We start from the raw sequence: 18,569 nt of genomic DNA on the forward strand, positions 1-18,569 counted from the left end.
ATAGTGCCCCTCTTTCCCAGGAGTAGAGGTCTATTTTTAAAAATTTTTTAAAAAGTGAAACCAAAATCTAAAATAGTTTTTTTGTTTTTAAGAATTTTTTAAGAAACAGAAAATAGTCCTGACCCTAAAAAGCTACATGCAACAGGGAAAATCAAAATAAACTCAGAAAAGGAAAGTAATGTGTAAATATCTACATGTGAAAATTCAAAGGGGAATATGAATTGGTCTGAAGTACAAAAAGTCCTCTTGGAAGAGCTCAAAAAGAATGTTAAAAGTCAAACAACTAAAGTAGAAGAAAAATTAGGGAACAATGAGAGGTATACAGGTGTAATGGGATTATAAATATTTAAGATCTTCCCTGCCCCTAGGCTAAAGTGCACCTGGAGCCTGAGGTGGGAGGCTTGTTTTTCAGTAGATACTTTTTGATTGGCCAGTGGGTCCAGAAGGTTGTTACATTCTCTGAGCCAGGAGAAGGCTATATAAACCCTGATTAGAGGCTTTGTTTTGGGGCTCACTTTGAGAAGCGTTCTGTGATTTGATCAGATGAGACTCTAGGAAGCCATTGTTGAGAGCACCCCAGCTTTGAAAAACCCAGGTGTTGATTTGGTATGGATGTAATGGTTGGACAGTTTGGAAACCTGCATGCTTGATGTGTTTCTCTGTCTTGATAATTCTGTCTGTATACTCTGAAGTTCGGGGTGCTGACCTTTTCCCCCTGACCTAGGTAAACGATACATATTTGACTGATTAAAGTGAGCTTGTTAACCAATTTTGAGTTGCTTTCCTTTAACAAAACAGATCTAAGAACCTGTGTTGGCAGTCACCCTGGGGACGCTGGGGTGCTTGCTGCTACAACAGGATAATTATGAAAAAAGAGTCAATAGTTTAGGAAAGGAAGCACATATATTGACTGAAGAAAACAACTCCTTAAAAAACAGAATTGGTCAAAGAGGAAAAAAAAATACTGAACAAAACAACTCTTTTAAAAGTTGAATTGGCTGGGGCAGCTAGGTGGCACAGTGAATAGAGCACCAGCCCTGGATTCAGGAGGATCTGAGTTCAAATCTGGCCTCAGACACTTAACACACACACACACAAAAAATAGCCATGTGACCTTGGTCAAGTCACTTAACCCTAATTGCCCTCCAAAAATAAAAAGGCCATAAAAAAAGTTGAATGGAAAAGGAGGTAGAAAAGCTCAATGAAGAAAGTAATTCCTTAACAATTAGAATTTGGCAAGTGAAAATGAATTACTCTATAAGATATCAGGAATGAGTCCAACAGAATCAAAAGATTTTTTTTTAAATTAGAATAAAATGTAAACGATATCATTGGAAAAAAACTGACCTGGAAAATAGATATAGGAGATATAATTATTAATGATTATGCGCAATTTTTCTAAGTAGTTTGTTCTTAGTTATAATACAAGTTTTTTGCCTGCCAGAATATCATATTCCAAGTCTTCAGATCATTTAATGCAGAAACTGTTAGGTTCTGAAAATCTTGACTGTGAATCCACAATATTTAAATTCTTTCTTTCTAGCTGCTTGAAGTGTTTTTCTCCTTGACCTGATGATTTTGGAATTTGGTTACAATATTACCTGGAGTTTTCCTTTTGTGATGGCTTTCAGATGGTGATTATGGATTCTTTCAATGACCATTTTACCCACTGGTTCTAGAACCTCAGGGCAATTTTCCTCGATAATTTCTTGAAAGATGTTGCCAAGGGTTTTTTTATTTTTAATCATGGCTTTCAGGTAGACTAATAATTCTTAAACTATCTCTCCTGGATCTATTTATCAGGTCAGTTGTTTTTCCAATGAAGTGTGTTACATTTTTTTAATTTTTCCTTCTTTTGATTTTGTTCCCCTGATTCTTAATATTTCATAGAGTCATTTGCTTCCACTTGTACAATTCTAATTTTTAAGGAATTGTTTTCTTCAGTTAGCTTTGGTACCTCCTTTTCCATTTGGTCAATTCTACTTTTTAAGCAGTTATTTTCTTTGGTTGATTTTCCTTTTTTGATTGAGTTAATTGTATTTTTTTAAGGAATTATTTTCCTCAGTCAATCATTATGGTTCCTTTTCCAGGTTGTTGATTCTTTTTTTGTATTTCTCTAGAATAATTTAAATTTATTTTCAAAATGTTCTTTTACCTCTCTTATTTGATTTTAAAAATCATTTTTGAGCTCTTCCAAGGGTACTTTTTGGGCCTGAGACCAAGTAATATTCCTCTTTCAGGCTTCACATGAAGGAATTTGGTCACTCTTAGTGTCTTCTGACTTCTTGTTTTGATCTTCCCTGTCATCATACTAGCTTTCTATAGTCAGGACTCTTTCAATTGTTTTTGCTAATATTTTAAAAGTTGAGCTTCACATAAGGAACACCAGAGCCATTGTCCCAAGCTTCTTATGCTGGTGGTCAAGGGCCTGATCACTTGATTTTGACCCTGGGGCCTGTGCTGGCAACTTGTCCACTGTGCTGGGGTGGCCAAGTCTAGTTTTGTCTGTTGTTTTAGGGCTTCAGGGTTGTCAATTTGCTTTCTACACTGAGACTAGAGGCCTCGAAGGTGGTTTTCTGTGCCACTAGTTAGCTGAACCAGGACTGAAGGGCTTTGATTGCTGATCTGTACTATGGCTAAGTGCCTCCCGCCAGCTTTCCTGGACACCATCTATGCTGGGATGACTCTCTTTTTTACCCAAGAGAGAAAGACTTTCCTGAAGTCTTTCTAAGTTATCTTAAGCTGGAGAACTGTTCACTCCATCTTTTTGTTGGTTCTATCACTTCAGAATCAATTTAGAGACTTGAATTAATGTTTTACTATATGGGAAACTGTGTAGAGCTCTGTCAACTTACTGGATTTTCTCTACCATCTTGACACTTCTTCCCTATGTTTGCCTTCCTTACCACACTATATTTTCACAATCCTTCTTCATTCTTTTTTTTTTTTTTAAGTAATCGTGATTACGTAAGTTGCTCAAGGTTAAACGGCCAGTTATTTCTGGGTGTGGTGCTAAGTATCAGAGCCAAGATTCAAACCCAGGTCATCCCGACTCTAGGGCTCTTACTCACTGAGCCACCTGGTTTCCCTGAATCTTTCTTCATTCTTATCTGGTCATTATTCTATTTTAGCTTCAGTGGGGAAAGTCTGTGAGAGAAGACTTGGTTAAAAAGATATGAGAAAAAAAGAAGAAAAATTAAGAGAATACACTATGAAAAATGTTTAGAAATTTTGACAATTTCAAAGAGGGACACAGATTATGTCCACGGATGTTAAAATTGGGAAGTCCTGAGAAGTTGAAGGGATATGAGAAGAATTGGAGTTGAAGCAGAATAGGTAACACTGGAGGTGTAGAAAAAACTCATACTGAAGGAGATGGACAGGAAGAGGAAAAGGATTAAAGTAGTATAACCTAAAAACAGAAGAGACAAAAGGAAATTTGCAAACAGTTTCAGGGAGGAGGAAGAAAGAAGTCAAGGGTAAGATAAGTTACTAAGAGTAAGTAAGTAAGTCAAGTTGACAAGGTAAAGCATGAGATTAGTAAGAAGTATAAGAAGAAGATTTAAATTATCAGTGATGTTTCATGTTACACTGAAGTTATATGTAGACAAATAAATTGTAGGAGAGTTACAGTTCTGGGGTTGAAGACTCTTCAAGCAGATTCACATACTAGTTCTCTAGGTTTTCAGAGGAACTACGAGGTAGTAGGCCAAAGCACTAGAGATAATATTTTGAAGAAGTTTGAAAATCTCAAACTTTAATAGGAGATACATAAAGTCTGTGTGAGATATACAGGGTTTTCAGGAAGGACTAGTACCTCTGGTGTAAGGACTTTTCAAGCCATTTTCAGAGCTGTTTTTCTATTGGTGGTGTCCACCTTCACTCACATCTCACTTATAGCTCAAAGAACCTGTAGCACGCTCAGTATCTGCACCCTGATATAAGCATTTCTAAAGCAGAGCAGCTCTCCATAGGTTTGCTGCTGTGAATAGCTCTAAGTTCTCATCACATAGTATGGTGAACTTTCTATTTATTCAGCAGTAAACTAAAGCCAATTATTCACAGAAACCAAAGTACAGAATTCACAATTATATAACACAATAACTTTTCACTAAAGTGATCACATAGTTTTAAACAAAATATATTCAAGAAGTCTTTAACTCAATCATCCTTAAAGATCAATCATCCTTAAGGTATACAAAGTACAAAGGTCTCCCACCCCTAGGTCACATAGCCTTATTCTTGTCAGTCAGAAAGTCTTCTTTCTTCTTGATTGGAGATTAGCTTCCAATAATCCTTAACTAAATCATCCTTAAGGGGTACAAAGTTCTCCCACCCCTAGGTCAACATAAATCATGATCTTGTCAGTCAGCACTAAGTACCCAAGGAGAAGTCTTTTCATCCTGGCTAGAGGTTGGCTCTCAAATTCAATGGTTCCTCTTCCATGCTCCCAGCTCTTGTCCAAATTCACCCAAACACCACTTGGACTCGTACATAGGCAGCTCCCAGATCCTGTTCCAGCTCCTATTCCAGTCCGAAGCTCACAGTGACCAGTCCACTTCAAGCCCTTCAAAGTCTCTGCTCTTAGGAAGAGAAAACTTAACAGAGTCACAACAATATCTACACACATCAAGCTTAGCAGAATTACAACAACTTTCATACACATTGCTAGCACTATCATCTCAATTCACTTTCTGCCTGTTAAATCAACACCAGTGAACAGACAGGGTGCATCTTTTCTGACAAGGTAACACAGTTCATAAGATAGAATACTTCTGTCTGACAAAGTAACACAATCAACAGAGAGAATGTTTCTGTCTGACAATGTAACAAACACAAATCAACAGACAGAGCAGACAGAGTGCCAGCCACCACAATTGTTCTCTTTCTCAGTTCTGCTCAGTCTCAGCCATGCTCAAGCTTTTTATCTGTCATTAGTTCCTTCCTGTTCCACCAACTTCTTCCTTCCTATTCCTGTCTTTGGCAAGCCCCTCCCACTGTGGGCTTCAAGGTACTGTTTCTTAACAAAGGCTTGATATAATCATGGGCAAGCCTCAAAGACACTTGAACTGAAACAAGGTGCTAAGTAATCCCTTGTTTGCCATTACACCATCTTGGCAAACAGGTTAAACCAGGATGAGGTAACTAACAGGCCTAAATTAAACTCACTGGTGAATTAGGGACTGTCTATCTACCCCAAGCATGTGAAGACTTCCCTGGGTGGAATGGGCAGATAGAAGCAATTTTTCCCTATAGCCATGAAGGCAACTGAAGCAGGCCCTGTGGAGTGTTTAGCTCTTGGTCAGATTTTGAAGATGCCTAGGTCATCCACTGCATCCTAGGCCATCAACAATCATACTGATTTTTTTACCTCCTACTGGACTTCAGTGACATTGAAGGAGATAGTGAGGCTGACAACTTTGTTCAACTTTGTCTCACTTAAATACAATTCATAAAAAAGCAAGACTTAATTTGCTCCTCTTAGAAAATAAAAGAAAGACAACATGTGTGATTTATATTCCTGCCTTGGCCACTATTATCTTTGTTTTAACTTCTAGAATAAAAGTTGAATGGGTTTGAAAAAAACACTCTTTAATTTTCAGGGAAAATGGAGTATTGCTGAAAAAAACCAAAACTTTTAATAAGAAAACTTTTTTTTTAATATCTGAGGAGGTAAAGATGAATTCTAGACTGCATCAAGAGGTTGGAGGTCTGTAAAGTCAAACAAGACCAGTTTTCCAGAGGACTGCTGCTGTGAATAGCATTAAGGTTCTAATCACATGGTATAGTGAACTCTCTATTTATTCAGCTGTAAACCAAAGAAAAACATTCACAGAAACTAAAGTACAGCATTCACAATGATGTAAAATAACAACTTATCACTAAAGTAGCCACATAGTTTTTAACAAAATATATCTTTCAGTAATTCCTTAACTCAATCATGGTAAAGGAGCAATCCTCCTTAAGGGACACAAAATCCAAATCTCATCAGCCAGAAAGTCTTCTTTCTTCTTGATTGGAGACTAACTTCCAATCATCTTTAACTCAATCATCCTTAAGGGGTACAAGGTACACAGTACAAAGTTCTTCCACCCCTAGATCATAGTAAATCATGATCTTGTCAGTCAGCACTAAGTACCCAAGGAGAGGTCTTTACATCTTGGCTTGAAGCTGGCTCCCAAATTCCTTGGTTCCTCTTCCATGGGTCCAGCTCTTGCCTGAATTCACCCAATTGTCACCTGGATTCACAGGCAAGTAGCTCTTAGCTCCACATCTAGCTCCTCGTCCAGCTCCTCATTCATTTCCCTTTCCACATTGAAGCTCACAGTGTCCAGTTCACCTCAAGTCCTTCACAGTTTCTGTTTCTGGGAAGACACAGCTTAACAGAGCCAAAACAACATTCATGCACAGTATCATCAATTCACTATCTGCCTGTAAAATCAACACAGACCCACAAACAAAGCCTGAGAAATCAACACAGAAAGAACAGACAAACAGAGTGCTGGCCACCACAAATGGTTTTCCTTCTTAGTTCAGCTTGGTCCCAGCTTGTGCTGCTCCTTTACTTGGTGGTTCTCCTTCCTGTCCCACCCTTTCTGTTGTGTCAGTAAGTTCCTCCCACCTTAAAATCACAAGGGACTCAAACAAGGTGCTAAATACTTAAGTAGCTGAGACAAGGTGATAAGTACTTCTTTCCTTGCCCTTACAAGGACAGAAGAACATAATACAAAAGAGGAAAGGGAAGGGTCATCACTGACCATTTAGGAATAAAAAAAAAACTTACAAGAGATTTTTCCCAAAGAAAATGTATCTGAATCCTCTTTTAAGTAGATATTGATTCATTAATGATCAACTTAGGATCTGATTATTTCTTAATATACTAGACTGTCCTAATGGCCTAATGTGGATTAAAAATCCACATTCAAGGCAATTCAAATGAATTATAAAATCTAGGTAAACTGTTTCCATATGTGTGAGTCCTATAAGCATTTCACATAAAGGAATGAGTTTGGAATGGAATCACCTCTGTGTTTTGAAGATGAGAAGAACCCTTTCTTTCAACACTTCCTTTTCTATAAGATCATTAACCATGCTTTTCATATTAGCATCTGTATCTTCCATATATGCAAACAGAAATTGATTTCAAGTCTACTTGCTTATTGTAGCAATGACTCCATTCACTTCCCTTTCAGGGAATTTGGAATAGCTAACTTATCCAATTTTTTTTTGTTTTTTTTGGAGGGCAATTGGGGTTAAGTGACTTGCCCAAGGTCACACGGCTAGTTTTTGTGTTAAGTGTCTGAGGCCAGGGCCAGTGCTCTATTCACTGCACCACCTAGCCTTATCCAATTATTAGTACTATTTGGTATAATGGCCTATGTTATTATTATAAAATAACCTCCATGAGAATGGGCACCATAAATATCTAAAGCTCTGATCAACATCAAACTAATCCAGAGCTCCATATACAGTAGGCACATAATAAATGTAGCTTATATTGAATCAACGACAGTAGAATTATATAATTCTCCATCAATACTCCTCTACCCCTATCCACAGCCAAAAAAATTCTATACAAGCAATATTTTTTAATTATTTGCTCTTTGCTTTACTATAAGATCCTTTTCTAAGAACAAGAAAAGGATGGAGACAACATGACATATCTTGGCTAGGGAGACAGTGTCAAGAAAGGAAAAAAAATACACATATATGTGTGTGTGTGTGTGTATATATATATATATATATATATTGAATGGAGAGTGGGATGGGATAATGAAGTAAAATTTTATCCCCTTTGTCATTTTGTCTAAGAATATCCCTAAGTAGTTTCAGTGACACTGCTATACTTTGAAGCATAGATGATGAATAATGCTTAGACATTTCCTGACAATGATTTCTATCAATAGAAAATGTTGGCTGTGCTTCAATTATACATAGGAGTAAGAAGCAAGGGCTGTGGAAGGTGGGGTAGGTGGTATTAAAGTTACTGCTTTGTAATTTTGACATTAAAAAAGTAGAATTTACAACCAGTGAAAGTCAATATATTAATGATTTACCATTTGAAACAGATTGTAATTTGTCAAATCAACAAATATCTAAATCAGTTTCTTAGCCATCTATACAAACAAAATAAAAACCTAAAGGGAATCTTTATGGATGTGAAGTCTTGTAAAAGCAACCTGACAAAAATGTCATCAGAATTTCCTTCAGGATTAAACTGGCAACTGTTGCACTAGTTCATTTTTCTAGGAACAAAACTGCTCAGAAAAGTCTCTATGAGTAAGAAGAATGCCATTCCAGAAGTTGAAAGTACAAGCAAAAATAGGCAAAAAATTGTCGGAAAAGAGTTGAAGTGAAAAAAAAAATGACACATAAATTGCCTCAGGGGGCTAGCTACAGAAATAGAAAGGAAGGATTGAATCCCTATATTCTACAGCTTATATCCTATTGGCACTCCATGTGGTTAGACATCCCTGATTTACTGTGAATTTGACCCCATTTTACCTCCCAATTTAATGGATATGTATGTTTGAACAGTTAGAGGGAAGGACCCCTATCTGGGAGAACAGGGGAAATCTCACTATCTCAATGAGTCAATATATTGTTACAGTGTTTTAGCAATGCATCCCTGAGTGTAACTGAAAACTCATCTATAATATACCCCAAAATATATACAGAAATTCTCTTCTGGACACTTTACTAAAAAAAATGTCACAAAGGAATAATTAGGATTAGTGCATTATTAGTCCCTGGCAGCAGTCTGCATGGGAAGAGTACAGGCCTTTAACAGGTCCTCAATATTTTACCTTCCTTTGGTAAGAGTCCAAATTGAGAGACTGATTGACAGACCAAATTATACTTACTTCTGCTAAATATAATAATGAGAGAAAAGAATTTTTCCTCTTTCCAGTAAAGAGAACACTTATCTCAGATACTCTGAGGCTCAGGAAGGAGGAAAAGAAATTGGTTAATATTTCCTGATTATTCTTTTTGGTTCATATTATCATAGATTTAGAGTTGGTAAGGTCATATAATCCAACACCATCAATTTACAGATGAGGAGATTTAGGCTCAGAATAATATGCTAAGCATTGCATAGATAATAAGATGCAGAATTGGGATTCAAATCTAATTCTACTGTCTCTAGACTCCAGCACTATTTCTACAAGGCTATGCCTGCAAACAGTAGGCACTTAATGGCTGTTTGAGGAAGGAAGGTAAGAGCAAAAGGAGAGAAAATGAAGGAACAAAGGAATGAAAGCAGTGGGAGAGTGAAGGAGGGAGGAAGAAAGTGAAAAGAAAAGAGGAGAAGATATATAGAGAAAAATGTTCAAAGAAGGGAGGATGAAGGGAGGGGTAAAGGAAGGAAGGAAGGGACAAACAAAGAAAAGAGAAAGAAGGAAAGAGGAAAAGAAGGGAGGGAGAGGAGAAGGATAGAAACAAAGGTATAGGTGGTATAAGAAAAATGGTAAATACATGAAAAAACTGTGAATTCACAGAAAGTAATGTAAGCCTTGAATACAAAACAAAATATTGCATTTGTGTCTTTTAAGGCTCAAAATTGTAGTCAGTATACAATTACTAACTAGTTTGTGATTTATCCTGACTGAACCTTTTATAGTGAACGTTAATCTAACTATTTATATATATTATTTATTAATTACATTTCTTTTTCATTAAGGGAATGAGTTATATTTCAAACTAAAGATGGCAGTTTTAGCCTTTTTTTTACAGAAATATTCGGGGTGTTCATGAAGATACATAAACACACATCATCACCAGCATAAAAAGATGGACCAGTCTAATCATTAGTCAGTGAAACAAACAAACAAAAAAAGATCAAACAGCAAAAACAACAGCAAAAAAAAAGCAAGAACTGAAATCTGATGAACTGTAATAGCCAATCTTGGTAAATGCAACTAGATATTTAAAAAAAATAGTAAAGAATCAAAGGAATGTATAATATTATTAGGGAAAGATAAACAATAAAAAGTTCAGTTTGGCTTTCAATAACCTGCATCATAATTGAAGTTATAGAGTAATCAAAGCTTTTTGTAATCTCATTGACATTAAAATCTTTGTCATTTGAGAAAATATCCTACGTTTTGTCCAAAGTATGTGGTGTCAGAATTTCCACGTTTATGTATTCTGAGAGTGATTGTACTATACCTTATTACTTTGACCTTTTCAGACTGCTGAATTTTGATTGGATGGATAGTTCTCTAGTCTTTTTCAGGACAAAACTCCAGTAGGGAAGGGGGTGGTTATGACCATCCTTTAAAAATTTGTAATACTAAAAAGATCAAAGTACACAGCTTAATTGATCAAAATGCATTTTCAGAACATAATTTCACTAGAGTATTTCCTGCCCTAAATTATAAGAATATAAGAGGATGGTACTACATCAATTTTAATCAATTTTAGAAGAAAAAAAATGGAGTAAAGTCTTTAGACCTTTGTTCTATATGGTAGCAGTTGTCTGTAGACACCAAGGTTACCCTGTTTCCTTTCTCAATGAATTCAATATCTGGATTGCAATTTTTCCCTTCTGCCCAACTCCTGCCCTCATATTAAGGGACTTTTATACATTTATTGACACTCCAACAAACATCCTAATAACTCAGTTCCTCAACCTATTTCCATAAGCTACTCCTCCAGTCCATCTCAGTCAAACACAAAAAAATGGTCATACTTTTAATCTTGCCATCACCCACAAAAGTACCACCTCAATATTCAAGAATTCTGAAATTCCCTTATCTAACCTTCATCTGTTTTTCCTCTCTCCTCTTTCTGTCTCTCTCTGTCTCTCTGTCTGTATCCCTCTCTCTCTGTCTCTCTGTCTTGTCTCTGTCTCTCTGTCTCTGTCTCTGTCTCTCTCTCTGTCTCTCTGTCTGTCTCTCTGTCTCTCTCTCTCTGGCTCTCTCTCTCCAGTTCTGCCTTCCCTTTAATAACTCTAATCTTCATCCTCACAGTTACCTACAATTTCTTGAGTCCTCAACTGTCTTCCAGGTCATGCCTTCTAATTAGCCACTCTCTCCTCTTTTCTGGAGGAAGGCTGAACAAAGCCAATAGCCTCATTTTCTCCTCAGGAGTCATCTGGGTCCAGAGGTCAGATATTCATCAGGATAAATGGAGATGGCCCAGAATGCAGTGACAAACCTTGGCCCTTTTAAGCTAAGGTCTTTTCAAGTTCTTACTTTGAATGAGACAAGCCCACTCAGTGAATAGGCTTCTTTAAGAAGTGAGTCAAGGCATGGCCACTTTAATTAAAATAAAAAAACAAAAGCAATAAGGAAAGAAAAGAAAAATCCGCCAGGGAGGGGAAGACACTCAGGGTTTCTGGCCAAAAGAGAAAGAGATATTATTTACATTCACTCTGAGCCAGGAGGGCCAAAAAGTAACCATTAAGTGGTGATTGGGCAGGAAACTATTGTTGTCCAAACCATGAGATCTACAGTTAATTGGGTCAAATCAGTCAATTGCAAATCATGTCATTATCTCCCTGATGCCATGGTCCTCTTAGAAAATGAAGGATAAACCACAACTTGTGAGTAGTCTGAGCTGCCTGAATGGAGACGCAGCTGAGCAGTTCCAGTTGGGCAGTTAAGCTCATCCTCGCCTCTCCTCTCCTCTCTTCTCTCCTTTTCTCTCCTTTCATCTCTTCTCCTCAACCACAACCACAACTACAATCACATAACCAGAAGCTTTTCTGGATCTTAACCGTATGCTGAGCCAATTCAACTCTATGCTGTTCTCTTCTCTTGAATCCCTAGGCCCCTTTTGCTCATTATGCCCAGACAAGCCTCAGACTTGGATCACTCTCACTATTTTCCACTTTTGCTGCTATATACTTGTTACAGAATAAAGATGAAGAAAGCCACAAAGTTATTCTGACTGGTTCCATTACAAATTAATATTACCCAACATCAACTGGTTCTCACTGTTTGTAGGCCATCCTGCCACATCTCCCTTATCAATTCAAAATTCCATTCTCCACAGTGCATCTTCTAAACCATGTCTCTTCAAATCTACCATGGCTCCCCTGTCCCCATTCTCCAAGTGAGAATTCTGCCTCACCTATTACTCCCTCTTCTCCCCTTTTCTTCATCTCCTAGCACTCAGGTGCCTTCTTCCACTTTCTCCTCTTTCACCCCTGATTCCCATGGTGGAGTGGACATACTCTTGAACAAGGGTAACCCCTCTACCTGTTCAAGCAATTCCTTTTTATTTTATCTCCTCCAATAGATTACCCCCTCTGTCATCCCAATTATTTCATTTATTTTCAACCTCTCCTACTCTACTGACTCATTTTCTATATGTCCACGTCTCTCCTATTCTGAAAGTTTTTTTAAACCTCTCTCAGTTATTCCATCCCCACTAAACATTGTTTTATTTCTCTTCTTCATTTTGAAGCTAAACTTCTCAAAAAGGCTGTTTACAATAGATACCTCTGCTTTCTCTCCTCTTACGATAGTAACCTTAACCCCTTACAATCTGACTTCTGACTTTTTCAGTCCACCTGGACAAATCACTTAACCCGGTTTTCCTCAGTTCCTCATGAGTAAAACATGGTGGAGAAAGAATGGCAAATGAATCCAGTATCTTTGCCACAAAAAGCCCAAATGGTATCATGAAAAGTCAGACATGACTGAAATGACTGAAGAGCAACAATGTTGATAAATTCAAAGATCTGTTCTCAATCCTTATTTTCCTTGTCCTTTCTTTGTCTTTGACAATATCGATTGTTTTCTGATCCTTCCTACTATCTTCTATTGAGTTTTTCAGGATGCTACTCTCCAAATTTTCCTCCTACCTATCTGACTTCTCCTTCTCTTTCTCCTTTGTTGGATCATACTCCAAATCACACCTTTTAACCATGCATGTCCCTCAGGGTTCCGTCCTACATACTCCTCTCTCTGCTTCTTCTATACTGCTTCATTTGGTAATCGCATGAACTCCCCTGGATTTAATTACCATCTTTATGCTGATTATTCTCAAATCTACTTTTTCTGCTCCAGGTTTTCGGCTGACCTCCAATCTTCGAGGTCTATCTTTCAGACATCTCAACCTGAGTGCCCAGTAGATATCTTAAACTAAATATGTCCAAAACACACCTCATTATCTTTCCCCCTATTTTCCCCCAAACCTTGTCTTCCCTATTATTGTAGAGGGTAACACCATCCTCTTAACCCTCAGGCTTACAACCCAGGAATTATCTTGGATTCTTCACTAACTTTCACCACTTTCATCACCCATGTCTATGCTGCTTCTAAATTTTGAATATTTCACCTTTTCAACTTCTCTCAAATATTCATATTTTCCTATTTGACTGGACTTTTCTGATGCTGGCTCTCATCCCTTCTCATCTTGATTACTGCAATAGCCTTCTGAAGGATGTCACTGTCTCAAGTCTTTGTCCACTCATATCCATTCTCCATTCAGCCACTAAAGTGATTTTCCAAAGGTACAGGTCTAACCATGTTACTCTCCTACTCAATGTAACAACGGCAACCTATCGCCTCCAGCATCATATAAAAAATTTTCTACTTGGAATTCAAAGCCCTTCATAACTTAACCCCTTCCTATCTATTCAATCTTCTTACAACCTCATCCCCTATACATAACTATTCATTTCAGTGTCACTAGCCTCCTGACTGCCCCACCCCCATATGCCCGGAATGCTCTCCCTCTTCTAGTCAGACTACTGTCTTCCCTGCCTTCCTTTTAGTCCCAACTGAAACCTCATCTTCCACAGGAAGCTTTTCCTAAACCTTCTTAATTCTTGTGCTTTCTCATTCTATGTATTTCCCATTTATCATTTACATAACTTGCTTTGTATATATGGGCTTGCATGTTGTCTCTATCATAGATTTTTACCTCTTTGAGATCTGAGATTATCTTCCTTTTGCCTTATTTTCTATCCCCAGTGCTAGTACAGTGCCTGGCATATAGCAGACATTTAGCAAATGTTTATTGGATAGATGAAGGGAGGAAGGAAGGAATGTAGCAAAGGAGAGCTATGAAATATTACATGGCACACCATTGTTAATCTACATGTTCAGTGGCCAAAGAGATACAAATAGAAATTTCTTTAATATTAGGCCACTATGTATTATCTTTACAAAAGAGAAAATCAAACAATCATAATACTCAGTGCCTAATAATTATTTAGTAATGAATTATTTGGGGCAGCTAGGTGGTGCACTTGATATAGCATCAAGACTGGAGTCCGGAAGACCTGAGTTCAAATCAGACATTAGACCATTACTAGTAGTGTAATCCTGGGCAAGTCACCTAAACCTTGCTTCCTCAGTTTCATCATCTGGAAAAGAAAATGGCAAAATATCTAGGTTCAAGTCCAAGCTCTTCTATTGTGTGATGTGGCTTAAATTACTTAACCTTTCTAGGACTCAATTTTCTCATTTGTAAAGTTACAATATCAGTCTTATGATATTGTCAATATTTAAATCTTCTGTATAGATTTAAGCAGTTTTTATAATACATTCTTAAAAACTATATTTAAACTCTTACTTGATAAAATTTAAAATCCGATTATGAGAATCAGCAATGCAAAATGAAAACAAAGATGAGATGTCATTGATTAATCTTATTTTAAAATAATTTTGTTAATATGATAATATTTTATATTTTAAAATGAAAAATTAATGGAAAAGTTATTTTTATTCCAGGAGTCCCATGCAATTATATTATCCTTTTCATCAGTTTATCACAATTATGGTTTACTTCTAGTATGAATTAATTAATTAGCTATTAATTGGTTATGATTTTTACCTGAAATAATGCTCAAAGATTTATATTGCTTTTCTTCCAACACTTGAAAATCATCTCATTATTCTCAAATCTTTTCACTTTCAAGTAATAGAATAGAACCATTAAGTATTAAAATCCTGAAACAACTGAAAGCTACAATGACACTGTAGGATTAATAAATAATAAGTATGAAGATAAGTTTACACTTTTGCTGAATACTTTACAAGGGAAAATCAAACAGAGAAGTAAGTAACCTTTATTTAAATAGATATTCACCAGGGTGATTAATGTGAACTCCAGGAAGAAAAGGGTAAAGAAAACAAAGACCAAATCAGCAAAGTAAAGATAATGTGCAAAGAATTGTTCAGCTAAAGAACTATAGGAAAATCCTGCTTCAACGTCTTATAATATGACACATTAAATTGAATCTAGTTGCACTTGTCATCTGATGTGCCTGTAAATAGATTTTGACAAAATCTTGAACAGTAGGAGGAAGCATGGCTCAGTAATTAACTGGAAACTTAATGCGCTATGTACTCTAGTCTGCCTCTGTTACTGTGGTACTATATCCCACCAGGACATTTGACCTTAAGTCAGCCCCCTCCTCAGTTACATAAAGATAATATATAACTAGATCTCTGTGAATATGTAAAAGAATAACTTTTTTAAAAGGACTAAAAGTAATATTTTTTTACATATGCAATTTTCAGGGCAGAAGCTGGCCTGTAAAAATCTAGTGAGTAGCAATTCTCCTTTGTCAGTCAGTAATGGCTTTTTCTTCTCTAAATAAGAGCAGAGAGGATCTTTGAATGATTCTTCTCTCTTACATCCTTGCTCAGGGAGTTCTGTACATCCCCTAAGAATTTTCCACAGAATGGAAATTGCAAATTCGACCCTGCAACCAAGTAAATTTCTTGAACCAAGTAAATTTCACCTCCCCCCCCCCCCGATTTTGTTATCAAGTTAATGATGGGCCTTGTAGTTCCTTGAAGCAGTGGTGTGTGTGCATGTGCGTGGACGCATGTGCATGTGTGTGTGTGTGTGTTTATGCATATAAATAACTACTGGATTCTTCACAATTCATACCTTCTCAATAATTTGAGAGGAGAATGATAGTATTTAATAATTTCTTATATTCTGGGGGACTTTTAGAAAGTAGGAGAAGTGGTAATTTACAGAGAAGTTTGACAGTCATGGAAGATTTTAGTAATTTTGCCCACAGTGCTTAATAGGGTAAATTAGGGAGGTACTGAAGGACTTAGTTCTTTACTGGGGGAGCTAGAGAGACAGGACTCTTTGACAGAAAACACTTCTTCCAGGTACCAAAAAAACAAAAGACAGGAAGTCATATTCTCATCCTTTACTTTAAATTTGTGATAAGTATTCTCATGAAGATAAAAAAAATGAGAAACCCTACTCCAAGATAGGCAAGTATTCATTTCATTTGCAAAGTTTGAGAGGACCAGTGATAGATGAAAAGAAACTATCTGTACTTTATTAGTATATCTGTGAGGTCCAAAGAGTAGAAACATTTCTTGCCACACAGAGGGAATTATTGAATTTTTAGGCTATGCCAATGAGAGAGGGAAAACAAACAAAAAAGACAGAAAAAATTGTGCCAAGAGCAAATTTGTATCTCATCAGGTCAAAATACAACTTTGTAGCTCAAAGAAAATATATCTGGTTCCCCTAATAGGAATGAATAAGGTGTGTGGGAAAAGATCCATAGATAGGAACAATTAAAGATTCTCACTGGGAAATATAGGAACTGTATATGTGAAATGTACACAAAATTATCAGTGGGGAGTATAAAAAGTACATAGTAGAGTCATAGAATAGTCAAAAGAAAACTGGTTTTGAATCAGTAGACAATCTAAATGCTATCACTAATTGTTACCTCCTTTTTGACCAGGAGCAAGACAATATCATGAGCCTCAGGTTCCTCATTTGTAGAATTATAGTGTTGGGCTAAACATCCTTTGAAGTATCTTTCATCTCTTGATTTATGATCAGTATGACAGTATTAAATAGGTATGAACCTTTCCAAACACAAAAAAGTGGGGTGAAATATAGCTTTTATAAATTATACATTTAACTCCCTTAACATGAGAATTGTGAAAGTGTGTTTGGGATGAGAGAAGTTATAGAGAAACCTCAGATCATCTACTCACTTTACCCACTTGTAGCCAATAATGGGAAATCAAGTCCGGTTAAATCAAATGTCATTCTCATTCTCTAAGATTCAATATATTTTAACCTCTTAGTCATAACAGTTGAGCTGGTTAATTATGAAATCAAGTCAATTAATGGGGAAAAATCAGTCTAGAATAGGGATGATAAAATAGTACAAAATAAAAGATTGGATGTTGTGGTGAGAATAAATAATAGGGTGAAGAAAGCATGGATACATAGAATGAGAGGGAATTTTCATGAACAGATTGTGAAGATGACATGATTAGTTATAGGTAATGATGACATCAATGTGGGTTTGTGACTGTGGGTCCAGTCACAATACCAGCAATGCAATACCAGCAATGCAATATTGATAGTTACCCAGAGTGGCTATGAATATTCTGGTGTAGTTGTGAATCACAAAATGTAAAAGGTTCTCCACATGGAGTACAGAACCAAATCATTTATTCAAATACCAGAAAACCAAGTCCCAAAACCAGAAAGTCAAAGTCATTACAGTAACCATGAAGTTGGTACACATAGTCAATGCAGCAAACCCCCACATTCCCAAGCCTTTGAAACAAAACAGGCTCCCTCAAGCAAGGATCCTCTTCTTTCACATACTTCCTCTAGCAAGGATTCTCCTCTCCTCACTCATGGTAGCTCCTCAGCCTCTACCATCTCACTCTCTCAGAAGTCCCGGCTCCTAGCAGTTCTCATTCCCTACAGTTCTGGCTGGCTTTCATAAATTCTCAGCAACTCTGGCTGGCTCTCAGAAGTTTTCAACTTGGTTCTCAAAAGAAGTTCTGGCTCTCTAGCTTTGACTTTTCCTTATATATGGTATTAGCTCCTCCCTGTTCCATCCCTTCTTTTTAGCTTGATACCAGTTGCTGTCTTAGGATCATCATGATTTCATTCAATGGCCTCTTTCTCCTCCTGTTACTGTTTCCCCTTCCTGTTACACTAGCAAGTTCATCCCACTGTGGGGTTCACAAGTTCTGGATCTTACTACTTGACACAATTACGAACTTGAAACAAGGTGCTAAGTACCTGTTTGCTTGCCAATACAAGAGGCATGGAATATCTTAAATCCCATTACCATTACAGTGATTGAGGCATAAATAAACTAAATTGTGACAGTCGCTGAACTGGTAGAGTGGAATATTAATTGGTTTTAAGAGTAAATATTGTTGTCCTCTAATATGAAGGCAGAGGTTGTCTTGAGAAGACAACTGTGGGCCAAGGGCTGATGTTGAAGTCTATAGGTTATAGCATTAAAAATCTGGTCTAGAAGACATGGAGAGGTGGCATAAACAGTCCTCAAAGTAAAAGATGTTGCTAAATGATGTTACTAAAGGGAAGGCTTATCAGTGGATGTGATGACTAAATGTGAGAGGGTCATAGCAGATGGGAAAAACAAGTACTGGAGAACTTCAGTGTCTTCTTGAGAAATTTAGGTTTCTAAAAAGGTCAAAAGATAGAAAGAACACTTCAATAAGATAAAGTATGGGTGTAGGGCATGGAGGGAAAAGGAGGTTAACAATAGTGAGAGGGGAAAATGAAAAGGAGAGTAAAGGAAGAAAGGAAACACTGCCTTGCCCAAAACAATGCATACTAAAGAGAGT

This window comes from Petaurus breviceps, unplaced genomic scaffold (assembly GCF_028583685.1).
Source record: "Petaurus breviceps papuanus isolate PSGF00001 unplaced genomic scaffold, PetGlider_PUasm1.0 41, whole genome shotgun sequence".
Classification (NCBI taxonomy): domain Eukaryota; kingdom Metazoa; phylum Chordata; class Mammalia; order Diprotodontia; family Petauridae; genus Petaurus; species Petaurus breviceps.